The sequence below is a fragment of the Anomaloglossus baeobatrachus genome, chromosome 2 (genome assembly GCF_048569485.1).
Source record: "Anomaloglossus baeobatrachus isolate aAnoBae1 chromosome 2, aAnoBae1.hap1, whole genome shotgun sequence".
Lineage (NCBI taxonomy): Eukaryota > Metazoa > Chordata > Amphibia > Anura > Aromobatidae > Anomaloglossus > Anomaloglossus baeobatrachus.
Window position 1 is genome coordinate 227,881,619 of NC_134354.1, and position 18,756 is coordinate 227,900,374.

General features: G+C 43.8%; 1 protein-coding gene across 1 annotated transcript in view; it reads right to left on the reverse strand.

Moving 5' to 3' along the window:
• Positions 1 to 12,867, reverse strand: part of LRRN2 (leucine rich repeat neuronal 2) — a 65,833-nt gene extending 52,966 nt beyond the window's left edge. Inside the window, exon 1 of the mRNA XM_075335661.1 lies at positions 12,616 to 12,867. The gene's annotated coding sequence lies outside the window, so the exon portion shown is untranslated. The remainder of the gene's footprint in view (positions 1 to 12,615) is intronic.
• Positions 12,868 to 18,756: the final 5,889 nt, after the last annotated feature.

An 18,756-nucleotide genomic window follows, 5' to 3' on the forward strand; every position in this document is an offset into this window, starting at 1 on the left:
GAATGCCCAAAAGGATTCAGGCATTGCTAAAAAACAAAGGTGTTTTTACAAAATACTAACAAAATAATAAAAATTAAAATTTAGCTTTTAAGGAACTAAATAATAACAATGCAGTGACATGACAAGAATCTGCATAACTAATCATATGCTAAAAATTTGGAAGTCAAATGTATACATGAGATAACCAAAATGATTGCCTAAGAAAATAAAATTATTCTCACACTCATAGCTATGGTGGATGGTGAAATACAGAGCCTGAAAGTGAAAAGTACAAACCATTGTTACCCTTTTGCTTGTCAATGTATATAATAATATATAATAACAACTTGACTTAACAGCAAGTAAGAAATCAGAGTCATCTCCGTGCTACTATTATGTCAGTGGAGAAATAACCCAGAACTGTAAACAGTGGCATGAAAAACTTTGGGCACCCCTGGTTAAAATTACTGTTATTGTGAACAGTTAAGCAAGTTGAAGATGAAATAATCTCTAAAAGGCATAAGTTAAAAATAACACATTTCCTTTGCATTTTAGGCAACAATTTTTTATTTTCATCTTTTACATTTTAAAATTAACAAAAAAAGAAAAATGGGCTAATGTAAAGTTTGGGCATCCTGCATGGTTAGCAGCTATTAGTACCCCCTTTGTAAGTATCACAGCTTTTTGTAGCCAGCCCACAGTCTTTCAATTTTTGTTTGAGGGATTTTCATCCATTCTTCCTGGGAAAAGTCTTCCAGTTCTGTGAGATTCCTGGGTCATCTTGCATGCACTGCTCTTTTGAGGTCTAACCACAGATTTTCCATGATGTTCAGATCAGGGACTGTGAGGGCCAATGTAAAACCTTCAGCTTGCACCTTTTGAGGTAGTCTATTGTAGGTTTTGAATTGTGTTTAGGTTCATTATCCATTTGTAGAAACCAGCCTCATTTCAACTTCAACCTTTGTACAGATGGTGTTATGTTTGCATTATGATTTTGTTGAAATTTCATTGAATCCATTCTTCCCACTACCAGTGAAATGTTCCCCGAGCCATTGGTTACAACACAAAACCAAAGCATGATTGATCCACCCCCATGGTTAATGATTGGTGACATGTTATTTTTCTGAAATTATGTGCCTATTTTTCTCCACATATACCTTTGATTATTGTGGCCAAAGAGTTCTATTTTAACCCCACAGTCCACAGGACTTGTTTACAAAATGCATCACCCTTGTTTGATTTTCTTTTAAATACTTCTGACTCTGAATTTTATGGTGAGGATGCAGGAAAGATTTTCTTATCACGACTCTTCCATGAAGGTCATATTTGTGTCAGGTGTATCTGAGCAGTAGAACAATGTACCACAACTCTAGAGTCTGCTAAATCTTCCTGAAGGTCTTTTGCAGTCAGGTAGGAGTTCTGATTTTCCTCTCTAGCAATCCTATGAGCAGCTTTTACAGAAATTTAGCTTGGTCTTCCTGACTTTATCTTGACCTCCACTGTTCCTGTTAACTGCCATTTCTTAATTACATTTCGAATTGAGGAAAGGGCAACTTGAAAATGACTTGCTATCTTCTTATAGCCTTCTCCTGCTTTGTGGGCCTCTGCCATTTTCATTTTCAGAGTGCTAGGCAGCTGCTTAGAAGACCCCATGGCTGTTGTTTTCTTGCACAAGGTTAGAGGAGGCTGCGTTTTTATAAATCTGTGAAATTTCCATCACCTGGCCTTTCCTAACAATGACAGTGAACAAGTCACAACCCTAACAGGCTACTTAAGGTCTGAAACCTTGGTCACAGTTATCTGAGCACACAAATTTCCAAGGGTGCCCAAACTTTTCCATTGGCCCATTTTCCTTTTTGTAATTTTTAAAGTGTAAAAGATGAAAATATTTTTTTTTTCCTAAAATACAAAGGAAATGCATCATCTTTAACTTTATACCTTTCAGAGATCATTTAATCTTCAACTTGCTTAACTGTTCACAATAGCAATACTTTTGACAAGGGGTGCTAAAACTTTTGCAAGCCAGTTTAAAAGCGTGACAGCCTGCAGAACTCAGCTGTGGGTGAAAATGCAGTACAGTAGAAACTGTGAACACAGACATAAGGTGAAGGATCTGATTTTCAATGTGGCACAAGGGAATTAGGGCCCCTGCAGTCAACAAGGTTTGGGTCCACCTGCTGTATCTACACTCATTATAGTTACTACCTTTGCTGTATAGCTGTAACAGTGGCCTGTGATTTGTCTAATTAAAATAATTTTATTTACATTAGTAACTATTTAGCTCAAATAGATATCGTTCAATAGTAATGTATAAGTACTGGCCATGGGACTTGTTGATTGCTTTCTCACTGGCTCCTAATGTCTATTTCTGCTATAAGCACTTTTTATTCTACAAATATTTGGAAATTGAAGGCTGAGTAAATGATTATGAATTACACCTGGGACATATGTGCAAATGTCAGATTCAGATTAATTATTTTCCTAAGCTCTTCTTCTAAACATGAGCATTAATTTACACAGCATATGGATCAATGGCCCCTATGGACAGATGGACGAGGTCTACACGCCATATTGCCAGATGCACTAACCTTTAGCACGTGACTCAAAATTGACTCGAAGGATGGAGGAAGTGGAATGACATAGTGCCATGGTGGCTTATTACAGCTGTTGCCCCACATCAGCATTTTTGCCAAAGTAATATTTGTTTCAGCCATTATTATTAGAATCCCACTCTGAAAGATGCTGAGACTTACTGAGAAATATTATTTATACCATTAGCAGAACTAACATATGGTTTCTAGGCATCTCTGATAATAGGCATTATAGTACTCCATACAACACATTTCAAAAGCAACTCATTCTTTGTTTCTGCATTATTAGACATGGGAAAGATTTGTCATTTTAACTTTAATCATTAATAATTCTTTAAAGGGAATCTGCTACAACTTTGACCTTTTTAACCTATTAACATGGGCATACATAGAATGCTGATAAAAGTCATACCTGTCATTTCAGATGACTTGTTCAAATATAATCTTTTATCACCTTATGTAAATGAGCTCTTCCAGGCTATGGGGCGGATGCTGCCTGGAAGATAACTCCTCCTCCAGAGATTATTCTATATTAAAGGGGCGTTACCAGAGTGATGTGTGATGGACGCTCTCTGCTCTCACTGCAGAGCTGTGTGTGATTATAACTGACACTTCAGCAGGTGTCTCTCAGCTTCAGCCTCCATCTCACAGGCAGACAGGGTTGTAATATTGTTGCAATGATACAGAGCTCACGGAGCTGTAAAAAATGTGTTGGCAAGAAGTCAAACTTCCTTTCTCCTCTTCGGTGTCAGTTACTTGTCTCACACTGGTAACTCCAACCTTCTATTTAAAATATGCTCTGGAGACCGAGTTATCTTCCAGGCAGCATCTGCCCCATAGCCTGGAAGAGCTCATTTACATAAAGCGATGAAAGATGATATTTCCACAACAAGGCATCTGATATGAGACACACAGGTTGGCCTTTTTTTCAGCATTCTATAACCTGTATGCCCATAATGATAGGTTAAAGGTCAAAGTGAAGATAGATTCCCTTTAATTATCTGTAACAAAAGTTAAGGTTTGAGAAAGAGTGGAATAAGGAGAATTTGTTGTGTAATGGCAAACTGTAAGTTATGAGTAAGTGGTAGAATATTAACCATCTTGCAGGGCGCCCCAACTATTATGGACCAAGTTTAACATTGTTGTGTGAATGCAACATATGCCTCAGAATGGTAAAATCCAATTAATTTATTCACACACACTGAAAGGTCCTGTTCAATTTAGAATGATTTTAGATGTCATCTGTAAAATGATGTTCAAACAGGGCATATGAACAATTTAAATGTGTTTCGCATATATTAAAAATAGTCTTAAAAGTCTATAAATATATATATATACAGTTAGGTCCAGAAATATTTGGACAGCGACACAATTTTCGCGAGCTGGGCTCTGCATGCCACCACATTGGATTTGAAATGAAACCTCTACAACAGAATTCAAGCGCAGATTGTAACGTTTAATTTGAAGGTTTGAACAAAAATATCTGATAGAATTGTACACATTTCTTTACAAACACTCCACATTTTAGGAGGTCAAAAGTAATTGGACAAATAAACCAAACCCAAACAAAATATTTTTTTTTTCAATATTTTGTTGCGAATCCTTTGGAGGCAATCACTGCCTTAAGTCTGGAACCCATGGACATCACGAAACGCTGGGTTTCCTCCTTCTTAATGCTTTGCCAGGCCTTTACAGCCGCAGCCTTCAGGTCTTGCTTGTTTGTGGGTCTTTCCGTCTTAAGTCTGGATTTGAGCAAGTGAAATGCATGTTCAATTGGGTTAAGATCTGGTGATTGACTTGGCCATTGCAGAATGTTCCACTTTTTTGCACTCATGAACTCCTGGGTAGCTTTGGCTGTATGCTTGGGGTCATTGTCCATCTGTACTATGAAGCGCCGTCCGATCAACTTTGCGGCATTTGGCTGAATCTGGGCTGAAAGTATATCCCGGTACACTTCAGAATTCATCCTGCTACTCTTGTCTGCTGTTATGTCATCAATAAACACAAGTGACCCAGTGCCATTGAAAGACATGCATGCCCATGCCATCACGTTGCCTCCACCATGTTTTACAGAGGATGTGGTGTGCCTTGGATCATGTGCCGTTCCCTTTCTTCTCCAAACTTTTTTCTTCCCATCATTCTGGTACAGGTTGATCTTGGTCTCATCTGTCCATAGAATACTTTTCCAGAACTGAGCTGGCTTCATGAGGTGTTTTTCAGCAAATGTAACTCTGGCCTGTCTATTTTTGGAATTGATGAATGGTTTGCATCTAGATGTGAACCCTTTGTATTTACTTTCATGGAGTCTTCTCTTTACTGTTGACTTAGAGACAGATACACCTACTTCACTGAGAGTGTTCTGGACTTCAGTTGATGTTGTGAACGGGTTCTTCTTCACCAAAGAAAGTATGCGGCGATCATCCACCACTGTTGTCATCCGTGGACGCCCAGGCCTTTTTGAGTTCCCAAGCTCACCAGTCAATTCCTTTTTTCTCAGAATGTACCCGACTGTTGATTTTGCTACTCCAAGCATGTCTGCATTCTCTCTGATGGATTTTTTCTTTTTTTTCAGCCTCAGGATGTTCTGCTTCACCTCAATTGAGAGTTCCTTAGACCGCATGTTGTCTGGTCACAGCAACAGCTTCCAAATGCAAAACCACACACCTGTAATCAACCCCAGACCTTTTAACTACTTCATTGATTAGAGGTTAACGAGGGAGACGCCTTCAGAGTTAATTGCAGCCCTTAGAGTCCCTTGTCCAATTACATTTGGTCCCTTGAAAAAGAGGAGGCTATGCATTACAGAGCTATGATTCCTAAACCCTTTCTCCGATTTGAATGTGAAAACTCTCATATTGCAGCTGGGAGTGTGCACTTTCAGCCCATATTATATATATAATTGTATTTCTGAACATGTTTTTGTAAAGCTAAAATAACAAAACTTGTGTCACTGTCCAAATATTTCTGGACCTAACTGTATATATATATATATATATATATATATATATATATATATATATATATATATATACTGTATATATACTGTATATGCATATAAAGTTCACGGGATCACAACAGTCAAAAGTTTGGATCATAACAGAAGAAATCTATACAGGGTTCTGTGCTATAGTTAATTACCCCTTTCTATCCTGAGTGAATCGACTGGATCCTTGTTTATCCTCATACCTTCAATTCCTATAAAAAATGTATGGTATGATGCTTTGGCCATTTTTCCTTTTATTGACACAGTGCTTGCCAATGCTAGTACATAGCTGGAGGATTGCACAGGTCCCAGGTCTAATCATCTGATACTTGACTTCACTTGGAGTTGAATCTGTACAGACGAACAATTAGTTGCGTGGCATTGGGGTACCATAGGTGTGGTTGTCCCAAATGCCAAATTTTATACAGGCACAACCTTTTAGTCCTTGACTCCACTGTCCAGTTCACTTAGCAGCGCTTGAAAATGCCAGTTGCTTTTGGAGCGTCCACTTGGCAGCCTGCAATGTGCCATTTTGCTTGTGCTGAAAATTCCTACACAGAGTGCAGCAGTAAGAAAAGTTTGTCAATGGCTGCTCTACTATGCATAGGAAGCGAATGAGATGACAAAGCTCTCAGGATAATTAAGCCAATGTCCCTCATAGGCAGCAACCAAGATGAGGATGAGCGTCTGCTAGTTAAGCTAAGCGATAGGACAAGAAATAGAAGTAAGCTTAGGGGGTGAGAGAGACAGTATAATTGACTGCAGTAAGGTGTCTGCATCTCCCTCAGGCCTGAAAGTGACTCCGATGGAGCTGACATGTGCCACAGATGTGGAAGATGACAGTGGCAATAGAAAAGAGGCGGGGTAGGACTCACAGCTAAGGTACAGTCAAATGTTGGTGCGCTAATGCAGCTGAAGTAGGTACTGTGTAGGAGAGTCACCCCATCTTCTGACTGCTATGCTGTGTGAGACCGAAAAGACTCAAGGCTTGCGGCCTAATGGGGAAGTGTGGTCATATGGGCTGGTGAAAGAAGTCACTAAGTCACATTGAGAAGAGCCAGAAGCTGAACTCCTTCATGAAGCTGTGGCGCCCCTGACCTGGTCAGGCACCACTGAGTACTGCACCCCTGCTGGGGACAGTACAAAACAGGTAATCCAGAAGGCTGACCGAGGTGTGACTACACAGGCGCATAGTGATCAGGTCTCACACATTTACCTTTGAGAGGACCCCTGGGGATCCCAGGAGGGGGCGAAGCCTCCATCTCCACTCGAGGGGTGGAGGGGGCGAAGCCTCCATCTCCACTCGAGGGGTGTGGTAGAGAGCCTGGTTGCTAGGTGACGTAGGCAAGAATAGGAGAGGAGGAGCAGTGAGCCAGTTTAGTGTGCAGCTCAGGGAAAGCAGACGTGAGGAGCAGACCCTGGGGCTGTTGCAGTCTAACAGCATCCGCGCAGTGACTACCGACGGGGGAGAACGGTCACCTGGGAGTGCTGCCCGAAATCCACACACAGCTAAAGAGAGAGCAACGGAGTGGAAAGTAAGGAGACTGTCAGGGAGAACCAGGCCCAAACGGGTAGCAGGTCCCAGTGCAGGGATAGATTCACCTTTCCTTTGCCAAACCTGCATGAGGGGGCACTTTACACCCCCAAGACAACACCACAGAGTCCGCAGCCACGTAACCAAAGTTAGGGCCCATAGCTCACAGGAGGCAAGCAGCCGGAGTGATCTGGTCCAGGCTACAAGCAAACGGGCCAAAACGAAGGGGAGAGAGGCACCAGCAACTTCCCTGGGCGACCCCAGCAGGGCTTCAAGCAGGGGTTACCTCAAAACATAACGGGCTAAGGAAGGCGAGTTGGTAGTCACCCTCATCAGTCAGCCTGAAGGACACCTGGTTCCAGCCTGGTTCATCCCAGCTACGCCCGGGTTACTCACCCTGCCATCATCAGTGAGTAAAATCCATGAAAGACATCCTGCTTGTGTGTGTGAGTCATTCTGCGACTTGTAGTTCCACACACCTACACGGGACCCTGGGGCCTGCCTCACTCTCAGGAGGCTATTACAACTGACTGCACCTACCATCAGCCCCAGGCACCCCTAACCTGCAGTGGCGGTCTCCACTGACCGCAATTCTGAGAGTGGCGTCACGACAATCAAAATAGAGGATTTCCTACCTGTGACGAGCTCCAGCCGAGTGGAGTCCCTGAAGGTAATGCACCGCTGCACCGACACCGAGCCTCGGGGCCCCACACATCACCTGACGTTCTGGGTGTACCTTTGAACCGAGTGTGCTAACTCTGATGTCTCAACTACAAGGCATGCACAAAACGAGATCCTGTGGCAGAGCATCTTACAAGATATCCAAGGGAAATGTGCTCTGCAGCTGATAAGATCAGGACCATCAGAAGAACTTCAAGGGGTGTAATGATTCTTTTTGCCCAAGGACTAACGAGTTTAAAGAAAGGGGTAATGTAAGGGGGTCAGTTAAGCAGAAGACATATTCAGATAAACAGAGAACACATACAGCTAACCTCCCATAGTATCTGCAAGGAAACTACCATTTGCTGGCCAAAGGTAATAAAAGAAAACAGGAATTAAAAGAGTTTTGTGTGTGTTTCCTGGAGGGAAGAGTTTAGAAGGCATGCTGGGTTATGTGACAAGTTGTATCACAGTTACTAAATATAAAAAGACTTGATCGGGCCAAGAAGGGCAAGAAGGAGAAGTTGGCACCAGAATCCTGTTCTGGGAAGGTCATGTGGCAGTGAAGCAGGCTTACAGCCCCTTTATTACCAAAGTGTCCTAGAGCAGTCAGATACCAGAGAAGTCCTGAGCTGAGAGGAAGATCCATTACTTAAACTGAAAGGAAGATCCGTGACCTGAGTTGAAAGGAAGATTGATGACCTAAGCTGAGAGGAAGATCCATGACCTGAGCTGAGAGGAATATAGATAACCCAAGCTAAGTCAAAGACCATGACCCATACCAGTAGAACACTATAACCTACAGCAGTAGAAGCCCATGCTCAGCGCTAGTAGAAGCCCGTGATCAAAGTCAGCGGATGCCAGTTAGAATACCTGAGGAGAACAGAATATGCCGGTCATGGTCCAGAGCTTCCCTTTGCATCATGCTCTGAGATACGTCATTGAGTGGGGACTTAGGCCGCGCTTCAGGGCATGAAGGCAGCCAGCTGGTAAAGTGTGTGCAGAGTCCAGTCTTGGACTTGTGGCCTAGCGAGTAGTGTCTCCGACTCTGCTAGGGCCTGTTCACTATTTAGTATTGTTAGATAAGTAGTCAACAGTAACGAATAGGGTGACACTGACATTTCCCTGCTTGAGAGATCTAGAGAACAATAACAATGATGGTGACCTTTAGTCAGTGATAGAAGTAATACCGTGTAACTAATATTGTAATGGTATTCCAAATATCTTTGTTGCTGATTTATCCTATGTGAAGTACTCTGCTTTACCACTGTTACTTGTGTCATATCTCATTATTTCTCATAATCTTTAATTTGTATAAAAGTTAATAAAACCATTGTTGGTTCACCACTGACTCCTCATTCTCTGCGCCGTTGCATCCGATCACCGGCTTTACATATGCCATATTATGCCATATTATGCACTGTATTACAAATGAGAAGCCGTGCTAAATGTCTGGGGAAATAATTTGCATGAAACCGTATCAAATTAAATGTGGGCAAAATTTCAAACAAAACAAAAAAGTGTGAATGAGTTAACAAAACTTTGATGTCTGAAATGTTCCCATGAAAATGTCTGCTCCCATGTCTCACTGCTTGAAGGCCAGATGGTGCTGCTAATGGTATCATACATTTCCGTTCACTCTCTGATCAGAAACTTGGAGCCATTCACAACTTTGTATTTGTTGACAAGCCAATTAGTAGATCATTTTTAATAAACCAACTGCCATACTGCACAATAGCGGATGCTTCATGTAAAGCAACCCTTACATGTGTTGCTAAGCCCTGACTGTATAGAGTGAGTCACATACTTCCTCTGCCCACTTCCATTAGAGCCCACACAAACAGACATTTGTTGCTTATACCTTATTATTTCTGCGTATTCAAGAAATAATGAAATAATTATTAGAAATGTCTCTATGTGCACCCTGCAATTTACCTGCCATTCCTTCTTTTGCTGTCATAATTGTATGCATAGCTCCCAGTATTTGCTCCCGCAATACCTCCCATTGCTTTCTGTATTATTACTGTTGTTTTTCCCTTAATGTTGGTAAAATTACCCCTTAGATAATGTGTGTGTTGGATGGAATGAGCCAGAGCGAGTGTAGAAGCAATAAAAACAGATGAAGAGAGGAGGCAGACACATTAGTAGCAAGAAAAAGGCATAGCGGTATGATCATGAGAATGGAAGAGGAGGGTGGCTCCATCTTGTGCTGAATGCTTCTCACGCTGAAGCGAGGAACCATCAGACCTGTCACACAAATCCGAGATAGAAAATGTGCCGTTTCCATAGAAACAAGCATCAAATGAGGCCTTCCATAAAGCCAACATGCCAGACCTCTATGGATACGAATATACATTTGTGCTAGATACAGTACATAACCTATACAGGCACACACTATAAAGGGAAATATCATGTTTAGTAGTTATGGACACTCACATAAAAGACTGAATTTGTTATTGAATGAGTGAATGTATGGTCATTAAATGTGGTGATATAAGAAAGTAGACTGGGTGCTGTCATATTCCTTCCCTTGAAGACACCAATCGCGTCAAGTAGTGTAATGTGAATTGGGTCCTGAGTCTTTTGTATGATGTTGTTTTATGCAAACTGTGATGTATTGTATAGTAATGTAATATAAGGCATAGCACTTGTATGGGTAGTTACCAGACTATAGGGTAAGAGACAATTAATGTTGGGACTATCCCACAATGGGAGGGGTTAGTTGAAATGGAAAGTGACTGTTTCCTGCTGGTACTTCAGTGAAGATCTAGTGAGCAATAGATATGGATAGATAGTCTGTAAGTCTTGAAGGTTGCAAACACTGGGTGACTTGTGGCAAAAATTGAAGAAAGGAGACTGAAGTCAAGATTGCATGATCCTTAACTACCGATTAAGAAACATAATGTTAAGAAAATGCTGAGGCTAGAGACTAGCCTTCATATGGAAGGGCCCCATATAGAAGGGTCCAGAGGATAGAAATTTAGTGGCCAGGCCCCTAATTGTCAAGGTAACAGGTTAATACTAACTGATGTGTGAACGAAGTTGGCTTTCCCTGGGCGGAATCTCCATAAATGTCTGAAACCATAAGGGTCTACTCTGACACTTCTGCCCATCCCTTACCCCATCCTCTATGAGAAGAAGTGATGTGGATATTGAAGCATCTGGGAGCACAAGGCTCTACTCTGGACATGATAACAGAAGTTCTGACACCCTCCAATACAAAGAGACTGGAAGTGAAGCCATTTGAGGGAGGTGACCATTTTGAACTGTACTGTTGCATTGGGCTTGGTTGTGCTGGGACTCACAGGACCAGTAAGACCAGAAGCAACCCGGTGAGAACTGAGACTGAGTCTGAATATGCCTTGTACAATTGAAACGTGCTGGATGATATGTACCCGCTATTTGGTGTGTAAAGTTGCTGCTGAAGAGTATGAGTCGCCATCTGATCCTGCCCAGCCATTGTCAGTAGGAACTTGCGACACCAAGCCAGGACACTTTCATCTAGTATTCTGGGGCATCTGGAATCAAACCCTCACCCACAACTACTGCCCCGCGCCACTCTACAGTGACATGAGAAAAAATCAAAGCAATTGTAATCTAGTGTAAGGGACATAATAATAGACTGCTCTGAGACAAGGAAACATGGATCGAGTTATACAGGGAAGAAAGCAAATGTATACTGTATTAAGATATATTTGACATATACCTGAATAAGATAATAATAATATGCATAGTATATAATAGTTTTATATATAAGTAACACACATCAGCTTATGATATATACACACCACTATATAACACAATCACTGTATAACACACACACATCATTATACAATATCAGTATACAACACACAGAAACACACGCCTCAGTATGTAACACACAAACATCAGTATATAACACATGAAAATCAGTATAAAACACACACTTCAATGTATAGCACATACAAACACACACGTCAGTATGTAACACTAATATATATATATATATATATAAAATGTTTATTTTTTGTTTATTTTGCCAGATGGTCAGTGATTAATCTCGTATATCTATATGCCATGGAAATTCCATGAATATTCTTTCAGCTGCTTTCATTCATGCGGCTCCCGTGAACTATTGAGCTTGGAATGAATGAGGCCTGCAACATGTGGCACCACATCATGTCACATGCAGTAGCATATTAAGTGTCAAATTACTAGATCTAATAACTGGTCAGGGCAAAGAAAAATGAATTTATAGATGAAGAATTGATTTTCCACTAATGTATATTTAGTAAAGGGAATGTATGCAGTATAATTATTAATACAGTAAACATTTTATATACAGCATGAGACTGAAATGTGAGGATTTCTTACTTGGCATAAGGGTATTAAAATATTGCTATCATCGTAACAATAGTCACCGTCTTGATGAAATATACCATATAACCTGTGATCAGCCATCTTAGCCGGACACCAGCTCACAGTTTCTGCACATTTTGTGCTTCCAGATGCTGTGACTACATGAGAGCAGGGATAGTCCTTATAGGTTTTCAATGGGAAATCAGTAACAATGCAACATTACAATCTTACATGAAGGAGGATGATAAAATAATTATAAAAACATGGCTCCATTAACACTAAAGAATACAAAATATTTGTTTTTGTATGGAGGCTAGCACTTTGCTTTTCGACCAAGCCACAATGTTTTCCTATGTGGACCACAGACACATATAGGATATGCTGAACAGACAGATGGCACGGAAGTATAGTCGATGGGGCCTGATAGACATTGTATGGCCTCGCCAATGGACATTTCTTATGATGGTAAGTTAGTGATGTCCCAGATATAATCCACCTGCCTAATATTTTTCAGTGCAGAGGATATTTACCTTCAGGATACTCTTTCCAGCTGCAGTCGCTCCGTGCCTTTTGCTCCTTACGTAGGAATGATCTGTCAAATGTCTGGGCGGATGGGTAAAATGCTTTTCACCATCCAACCTTACATCTCATGATGCCAAGTCCATTCCTCCAGTGACACCCACACTGCCCTTTTTCTTTGGCACTGCAGACTGTATTCTCTTTCTCTCCTCTCTGGAAGATGTGAGTGGGATGCAGAAGAAGAGATGGAGGGGGGAGAGCAGGATGGGAGGAGGGGCAGCTTCCATCTCCAAGCCCACTGATTTGCAATCATACACACAAACGCAGGGTAAAGGTAGGGGGCAGTGCCAACCAGTGGCAAGCACTCACCACTGCATAACTGTCCCTGTACATAAAACATCTGATGCCAACCTGTGGCTTGGATTTTGGATGGCATAGCTTGAAATATGACTATACACTACATAAATGGCTGGTTATGATCCTTCTTTTCCATTCCTCCTCTTCTTATCATGGGGCTGGTTTATTTTATCCATAGTAGGGGATAAAACATATAAAGTGTCGATTTTATCTGGTTAGTTCAAGAAAATCAGAAAAGCGTTGCTAAGGCCATAGAGCCTTGTAAACGTTATGCCACTGATAGGTAAATCTCCAGATTAAAATCTCATTACCATATTCCTTCTCATCAATCATACGCAGGTAGTTTCCTCCTAATCCCCTCACCCCAACCTCTCTCTGTGCAGGCTGTTGCTAGGATACTAAGTGATAATTTGTGGGTGAGGGATGATACGATCTGTAGGAAGCTTGACATTGACAGACAGCAGACTAACCATTTATTATCCTCATATGGATTTTCAACCCTCTGCTTTGCACCTGTGCATATCATCGTCTCGATGGCTCATGTCGCCTGCTGGATCAGTATAAAAAGGAAGAGGTTCTGGATACAACATGGTTCTCTGCATGGTAAATGTTAAGCAGGTCATTTAATGAGGGAGTCTCCAAAGAGAATAGTGAGCATGAGTGAGACGAGATACCATGATCACAAATGGTGGCAGAACTGATGCAAAAATGCTTGACGCTTTCTCAAATGACACAGAACAGTGTCTGGGAGCTGGATCAGAAAACTGCTGCATCAAATATTGTAATTTGGTCACTGGATTGTCATGTGGATCTGTGGCGCCCTGAGGCTTCAGCCACCACAGGGTATTGCATCTGACTTAAGGTGCAATGCTCATTCCGGATAAGGAAGAGGTTAACTACTGGTTTTCACTTACACAACACAGCCGGGTGCTCCCCCATTGTAACTGGGCTAAAGGTGGTCACCAAAACAACTGTTTTTTTCAGCCACTGGTCAGTCATCAGGAAGGTGGGGGCAGCATGAGGGAAGTTAGAATACACATAATTTTCACCTCAGAATAGTCTGAGACTCAGAACAACACGGTTGCTATAGAGAGTGCATAAGAGCTTCTATAGTAAGGACCGGGCAGACTGGAAGGAGCAGGAGACAACAGTGGAGGAGCTGGCTGACCGATAGCTCATGTGGGATGGAGGAGAAACACGTTTGCCGAGGGGAGAGCTTCATTGCTTCCTTGGAACCAGCGCTGTTCAGGGTGCAGAGCCCTAGGGTGGAACATACTCCTCGTTGGACCACCAGAATCTGCAGGACAGATGGATTTCACGTCCCTCTGGCCACTACAAGATCCAGTAGCACAGTGGCACATAGGGTCCAGAGTTCATGATTGCAGTCAGGCCCCACAGCGGACCCACGCCAGCTGCATACGAGACAGGAACTTTAACACTACACCGGGGTCCCCAAGCACTTCAAGTCACGGGGATCCACACTAAAAAGCTCAAGGAAGGGCCCACAGACTACCGCACTGGTTATAACCCTTGACTTACCCGTGATCGGCTGGAGTCCATCGCAGCGGAGACTGGTGACTCTGGGCAGCCCACGAACTGTAAGTAAAGAGACCTGGAACCGCAGCAGCTGACTCTGCCTCTTATTGCCGGCAGCGGCGCCGTGCGCTTCAGCGCCAACGGCAACCGTCTCCTCATCACCTCCCCGTGGCCCGCTCTACCTGTGGGGAGCAGAACCATACTTTCTGCGACACCATCAGCCCCGGAGGACATCACCCACAGCCGGGGCTAATCTCTGGCCGCGTACCACAGGTGGCATCATGAGAAAAATCCTCCACCATCATCTCCCTCCCACCCTTCTTTATTGTACACCTCAGGGCCATAACGCCGGGCAAGGGCCACCCATGACATCATCCAGACCCGACATCACCGGCCTGGCAACGAGTAAAGTTAACCCCTTGCCCTGTGGGTGCTACAGATCCACTGCGTCAACTCTCTTGGGCATGGAATTCTCTAGAGCTTCAGAGGAGCCACTGGAATCCTCTTCCATCCTTCATAACAACATCACAGAGCTGGTGGATGTTAGAATGTTAGAGACCTAGTGCTTCTCCACCTTCCATTTGAGAATGTCCCACAGATGCTCAATAGGTGTGGAGACATGCTTGTCCACCCCAGCAGCTTTACCCTCAGTTTCTTTACCAAGGCAGTGGTCGTCTTGCAGGTGTGTTTGGGATCTGTATCATACTGCCCTGTGGCCCAGTTTCCGAAAGGAGGGAGCATGCTTTGCTTCAGTACGTCACAATACATGTTGGCATTCATGGTTCCCTCAATGAACTGTAGCTCCCCACACCTGGCAGCTCTCATGCAGCCCCAAACCATGACACTCCCACCACCATGTTTGACAGTAGGCAAGACACACTTGTCTTTGTACTCTTCACCTGGTTGCCGCCACACACATTTGACACCATCTGAACCAAATAAGTTTATCTTGGTCTCATCAGACCCCAGAAAATAGTACCAGTAATCCTTAGTCTGCTTGTCTTCAGCAAAGTGTTTGAAGGCTTCCTTGTACATCATCTTTAGAAGAGGCTTCATTCTGGGATGGCAACCATGTAGACCAATTTGATGCTGTGTGCGGCATATGGTCTGACCCTCTCCCCCCCACCTCTTTCATCCTGTGCAGCAAAGCTGGCAGCAATCAGGACTGGAGTAAAAAGAAAATGATACTCCTTGAATGTAGAAATTATTTTTCTAACTTCTCTCCAGTAAAGGGCCAGCTCAGGACATTCCCTGACTATGTAAAGTAACATACCTGAATCTTTTCCACATCTCTGGCACAGGGGTAGATTATGGGCATAAGCACATGCTTAGAGGAGAATCCTCTATCAGAGAGATATACAGTGCCTTTAAAAATACACATACCTTGTGAACTTTTCCACATTTTTTCACGTTACACTCACAAATTTAAATGTATTATATTGGATTTTATGTGATATAACATCATTAAGTAGCAAGTATTTGTGTAATGTAAAGGAAATTATACATGGTTTCTCTATAAATTTTAAAATATATATCTGAGAATTGTGACATGTGTTTATATTCATTCCCCTGTAATCTGATACCCCTAAGTAAAATACGCAGTGACCAGCTGACTCCAGAAGTCACCTAATAAGTATATTAAGTATACCTGTGTGTAATCTATTCTCAGTGTAACTACAATTTCTGTGAAGGCCTCAGAGGTTTGTTTGAGAATAGTTGGGATAAAAAAAATCATAAAAACCAAGAAACACACCAGACAGGTCAGGAATAAAGTTGTGGAGAAGAGTAAAGCAGGGTTAGGTGTTAAAAAAAAAGAACATTGTTCAATCCATCATCTAAAAATGAAAGGAGTACAGTACAACTGTAAAGCTACCAAGACATGGCTGCCCACTTAAAAGGAAGGTGTCGTCCAAAAAAATATTTTTTTCAATAACTGAAAAAATATAAAGTATGAATGTTTCAATGTTATATTTAAATAATGTTATTTGTTTTTAATTGAGAAAAATATAAAAAAAAAAAAAAAGTTTGATATTTTCCACTCAAACGCTAAGGGGCACTTTGCACACTACGACATCGCAAGCCGATGCTTGCGATGCCGAGCGCGATTGTCCCCGCCCCCGTCGCAGCTATGATATCATGGTGATAGTTGGTGTAGCGAACATTATCGCTACGCCAGCTTCACATGCACTCACCTGCCCTGCAACGTCGCGCTGGCCGGCGACCCGCCTCCTTATTAAGGGTGCGGGTCGTTGGGCGTCATAACGACATCACACGGCAGGCGACCAATAGAAGCGGAGGGGCGGAGATGAGCGGGACATAAACATCCCGCCCACCTCCTTCCTTCCGCATAGCTGGCGTGAGCCGCAGGACGCAGGTAGGAGATGTTCCTCGCTCCTGCGGCTTCACACACAGCGATGTATGATGCCGCTGGAACGAGGAACAACATCGTAATATTGGTCATTTCCAAATTATGGAAATGACCAACGCTACACCGATGTTACGATTATGACGATTTTGCGCTCGTTAATCGTATCAAAAAGGCTTTACACACTACGATATCGCGTGCGACGCTGGATGTGCGTCACTTTCAATTTGACCCCACCAACATCGCACATACGATGTCGTAGTGTGCAAAGTGCCCCTAAGGGGAGCAGCTGCTGAAATCCTGCTGTAGAGCTACTGTAGAACTAGCTCACATTACAACTGCAGTAAAAGTGGGTGGAATCTGCTCTCCTGTGTGTGATGTGACACCTCCCCCTCCCGATCTGGGTGTTTCCAAAAGGATAAGAGAGAATGAAGTTTAGGATCACAGTGCGGAGCCATTTTCTTTGTGGCCGCAAAGTGATCCTAATATGTTTAAAGTATCAGTAAGTCCAGCTGCATAGTGCTCCACTGTTTCCTGCGCCACACTGTATCCCAATGCCCTCACCGCTTTCAGCCACATGCACTCACCTCAGACCTACGTCCCGGCAGCCTGTCCTGTCAGCGATCACACTACATAGCAGTGAGCAGCGGAGGCCCGAGGTGAGCACACGCGGGGAGAGGGGGTGAGCGGCGGGGGAGGGGGGTGCACGGCAGAGTGGGGGGTGCGCAGCAGAGTGGAGTGGTGCGCAGCAGAGTGGGGTGGGTACGCGGCAGAGGGGGGAGCAGCACGCCAGGATCAGTTATGGTGCAATCACCGATGCCCAGCGCCGGTACTCACCCCATCCATCCCGGTGGGTGACAGGGGGAAAGTGGAGCACACAGCATATGTTGTGAGCTCCACAAAGATAGCGCTGATCTCCTCCCTCTGCTGTGAATTGGGCAGATCAGGGGGCATCTTCAGGTAACAGCAGGAAGCTCTCCTGTGTTATGTATAGGGTCGGAGTCCAACTATCAGAGTCCATGCCCTGGGCGCTGCCATAAAGGAGGTGAGTAACTGTCGTTACTCACAGCAAATCCAAGATGGCAGCGCCTAGTGTTTCAGTAAAACTAGAATTAAATAAAAACTAAATAAACAGTGAATTTATTTTTGTATTAAAAATACTTGATTTCATAATAACTATTATTAACCCCTTAACGACCTTGGACGTACTGAGTACGTCATGGTGACATGGTGCTAAACGACCCATGACGTACTCAGTACGTCATGGCGAAATCGCGGTCCCGGAGCCCCGGGGAGTGAAATTTGTTTACTTAAACGGTAGATTCGGGAAGGAGGGGACCTCTGCCTGACCTCAGGAGGGGTGGTGCCTCCTCCCCGAACCTACAGAGGCTGTGATTGGCTGACGAACGCCGCTCAGCCAATTACAGCCACTGTAATGTTCCAGCCATTGAAAATGGCTGGAACATTGAAATCCAGCACTGATCAGTGCTGCTGTAGCACTGGCCATTGGCTGGAGCTGGGTGATCGATGCTTCACCCGCCCCCAGCTCTGATTGGAGAGACCGGTCTTGTGACCGCTCTCTCCAATCAATGTGGATCTGCGGCCTGTGACCGTCCCTGGAAGCCGAGGAGAGCGGTAAGTTGCTGTCCCCGCCGCCCGCCCGCCCCTGTCCCCGCCGCCCGCCCCTGTCCCCGATCGCCCCGCCGCTGCTCCCGATCCACCGCTGTCCCCGCCGCTGTCTCCGATCGCCCCGCCATGCTCCCGCTCCACCGCTGTCCCCGCCGCTGTCTCCGATCGCCCCGGCGCCATGCTCCCGCTCCACCGCTGTCCCCGCCGCTGTCTCTGATCGCCCCGCCATGCTCCCGCTCCACCGCTGTCCCCGCCGCTGTCTCCG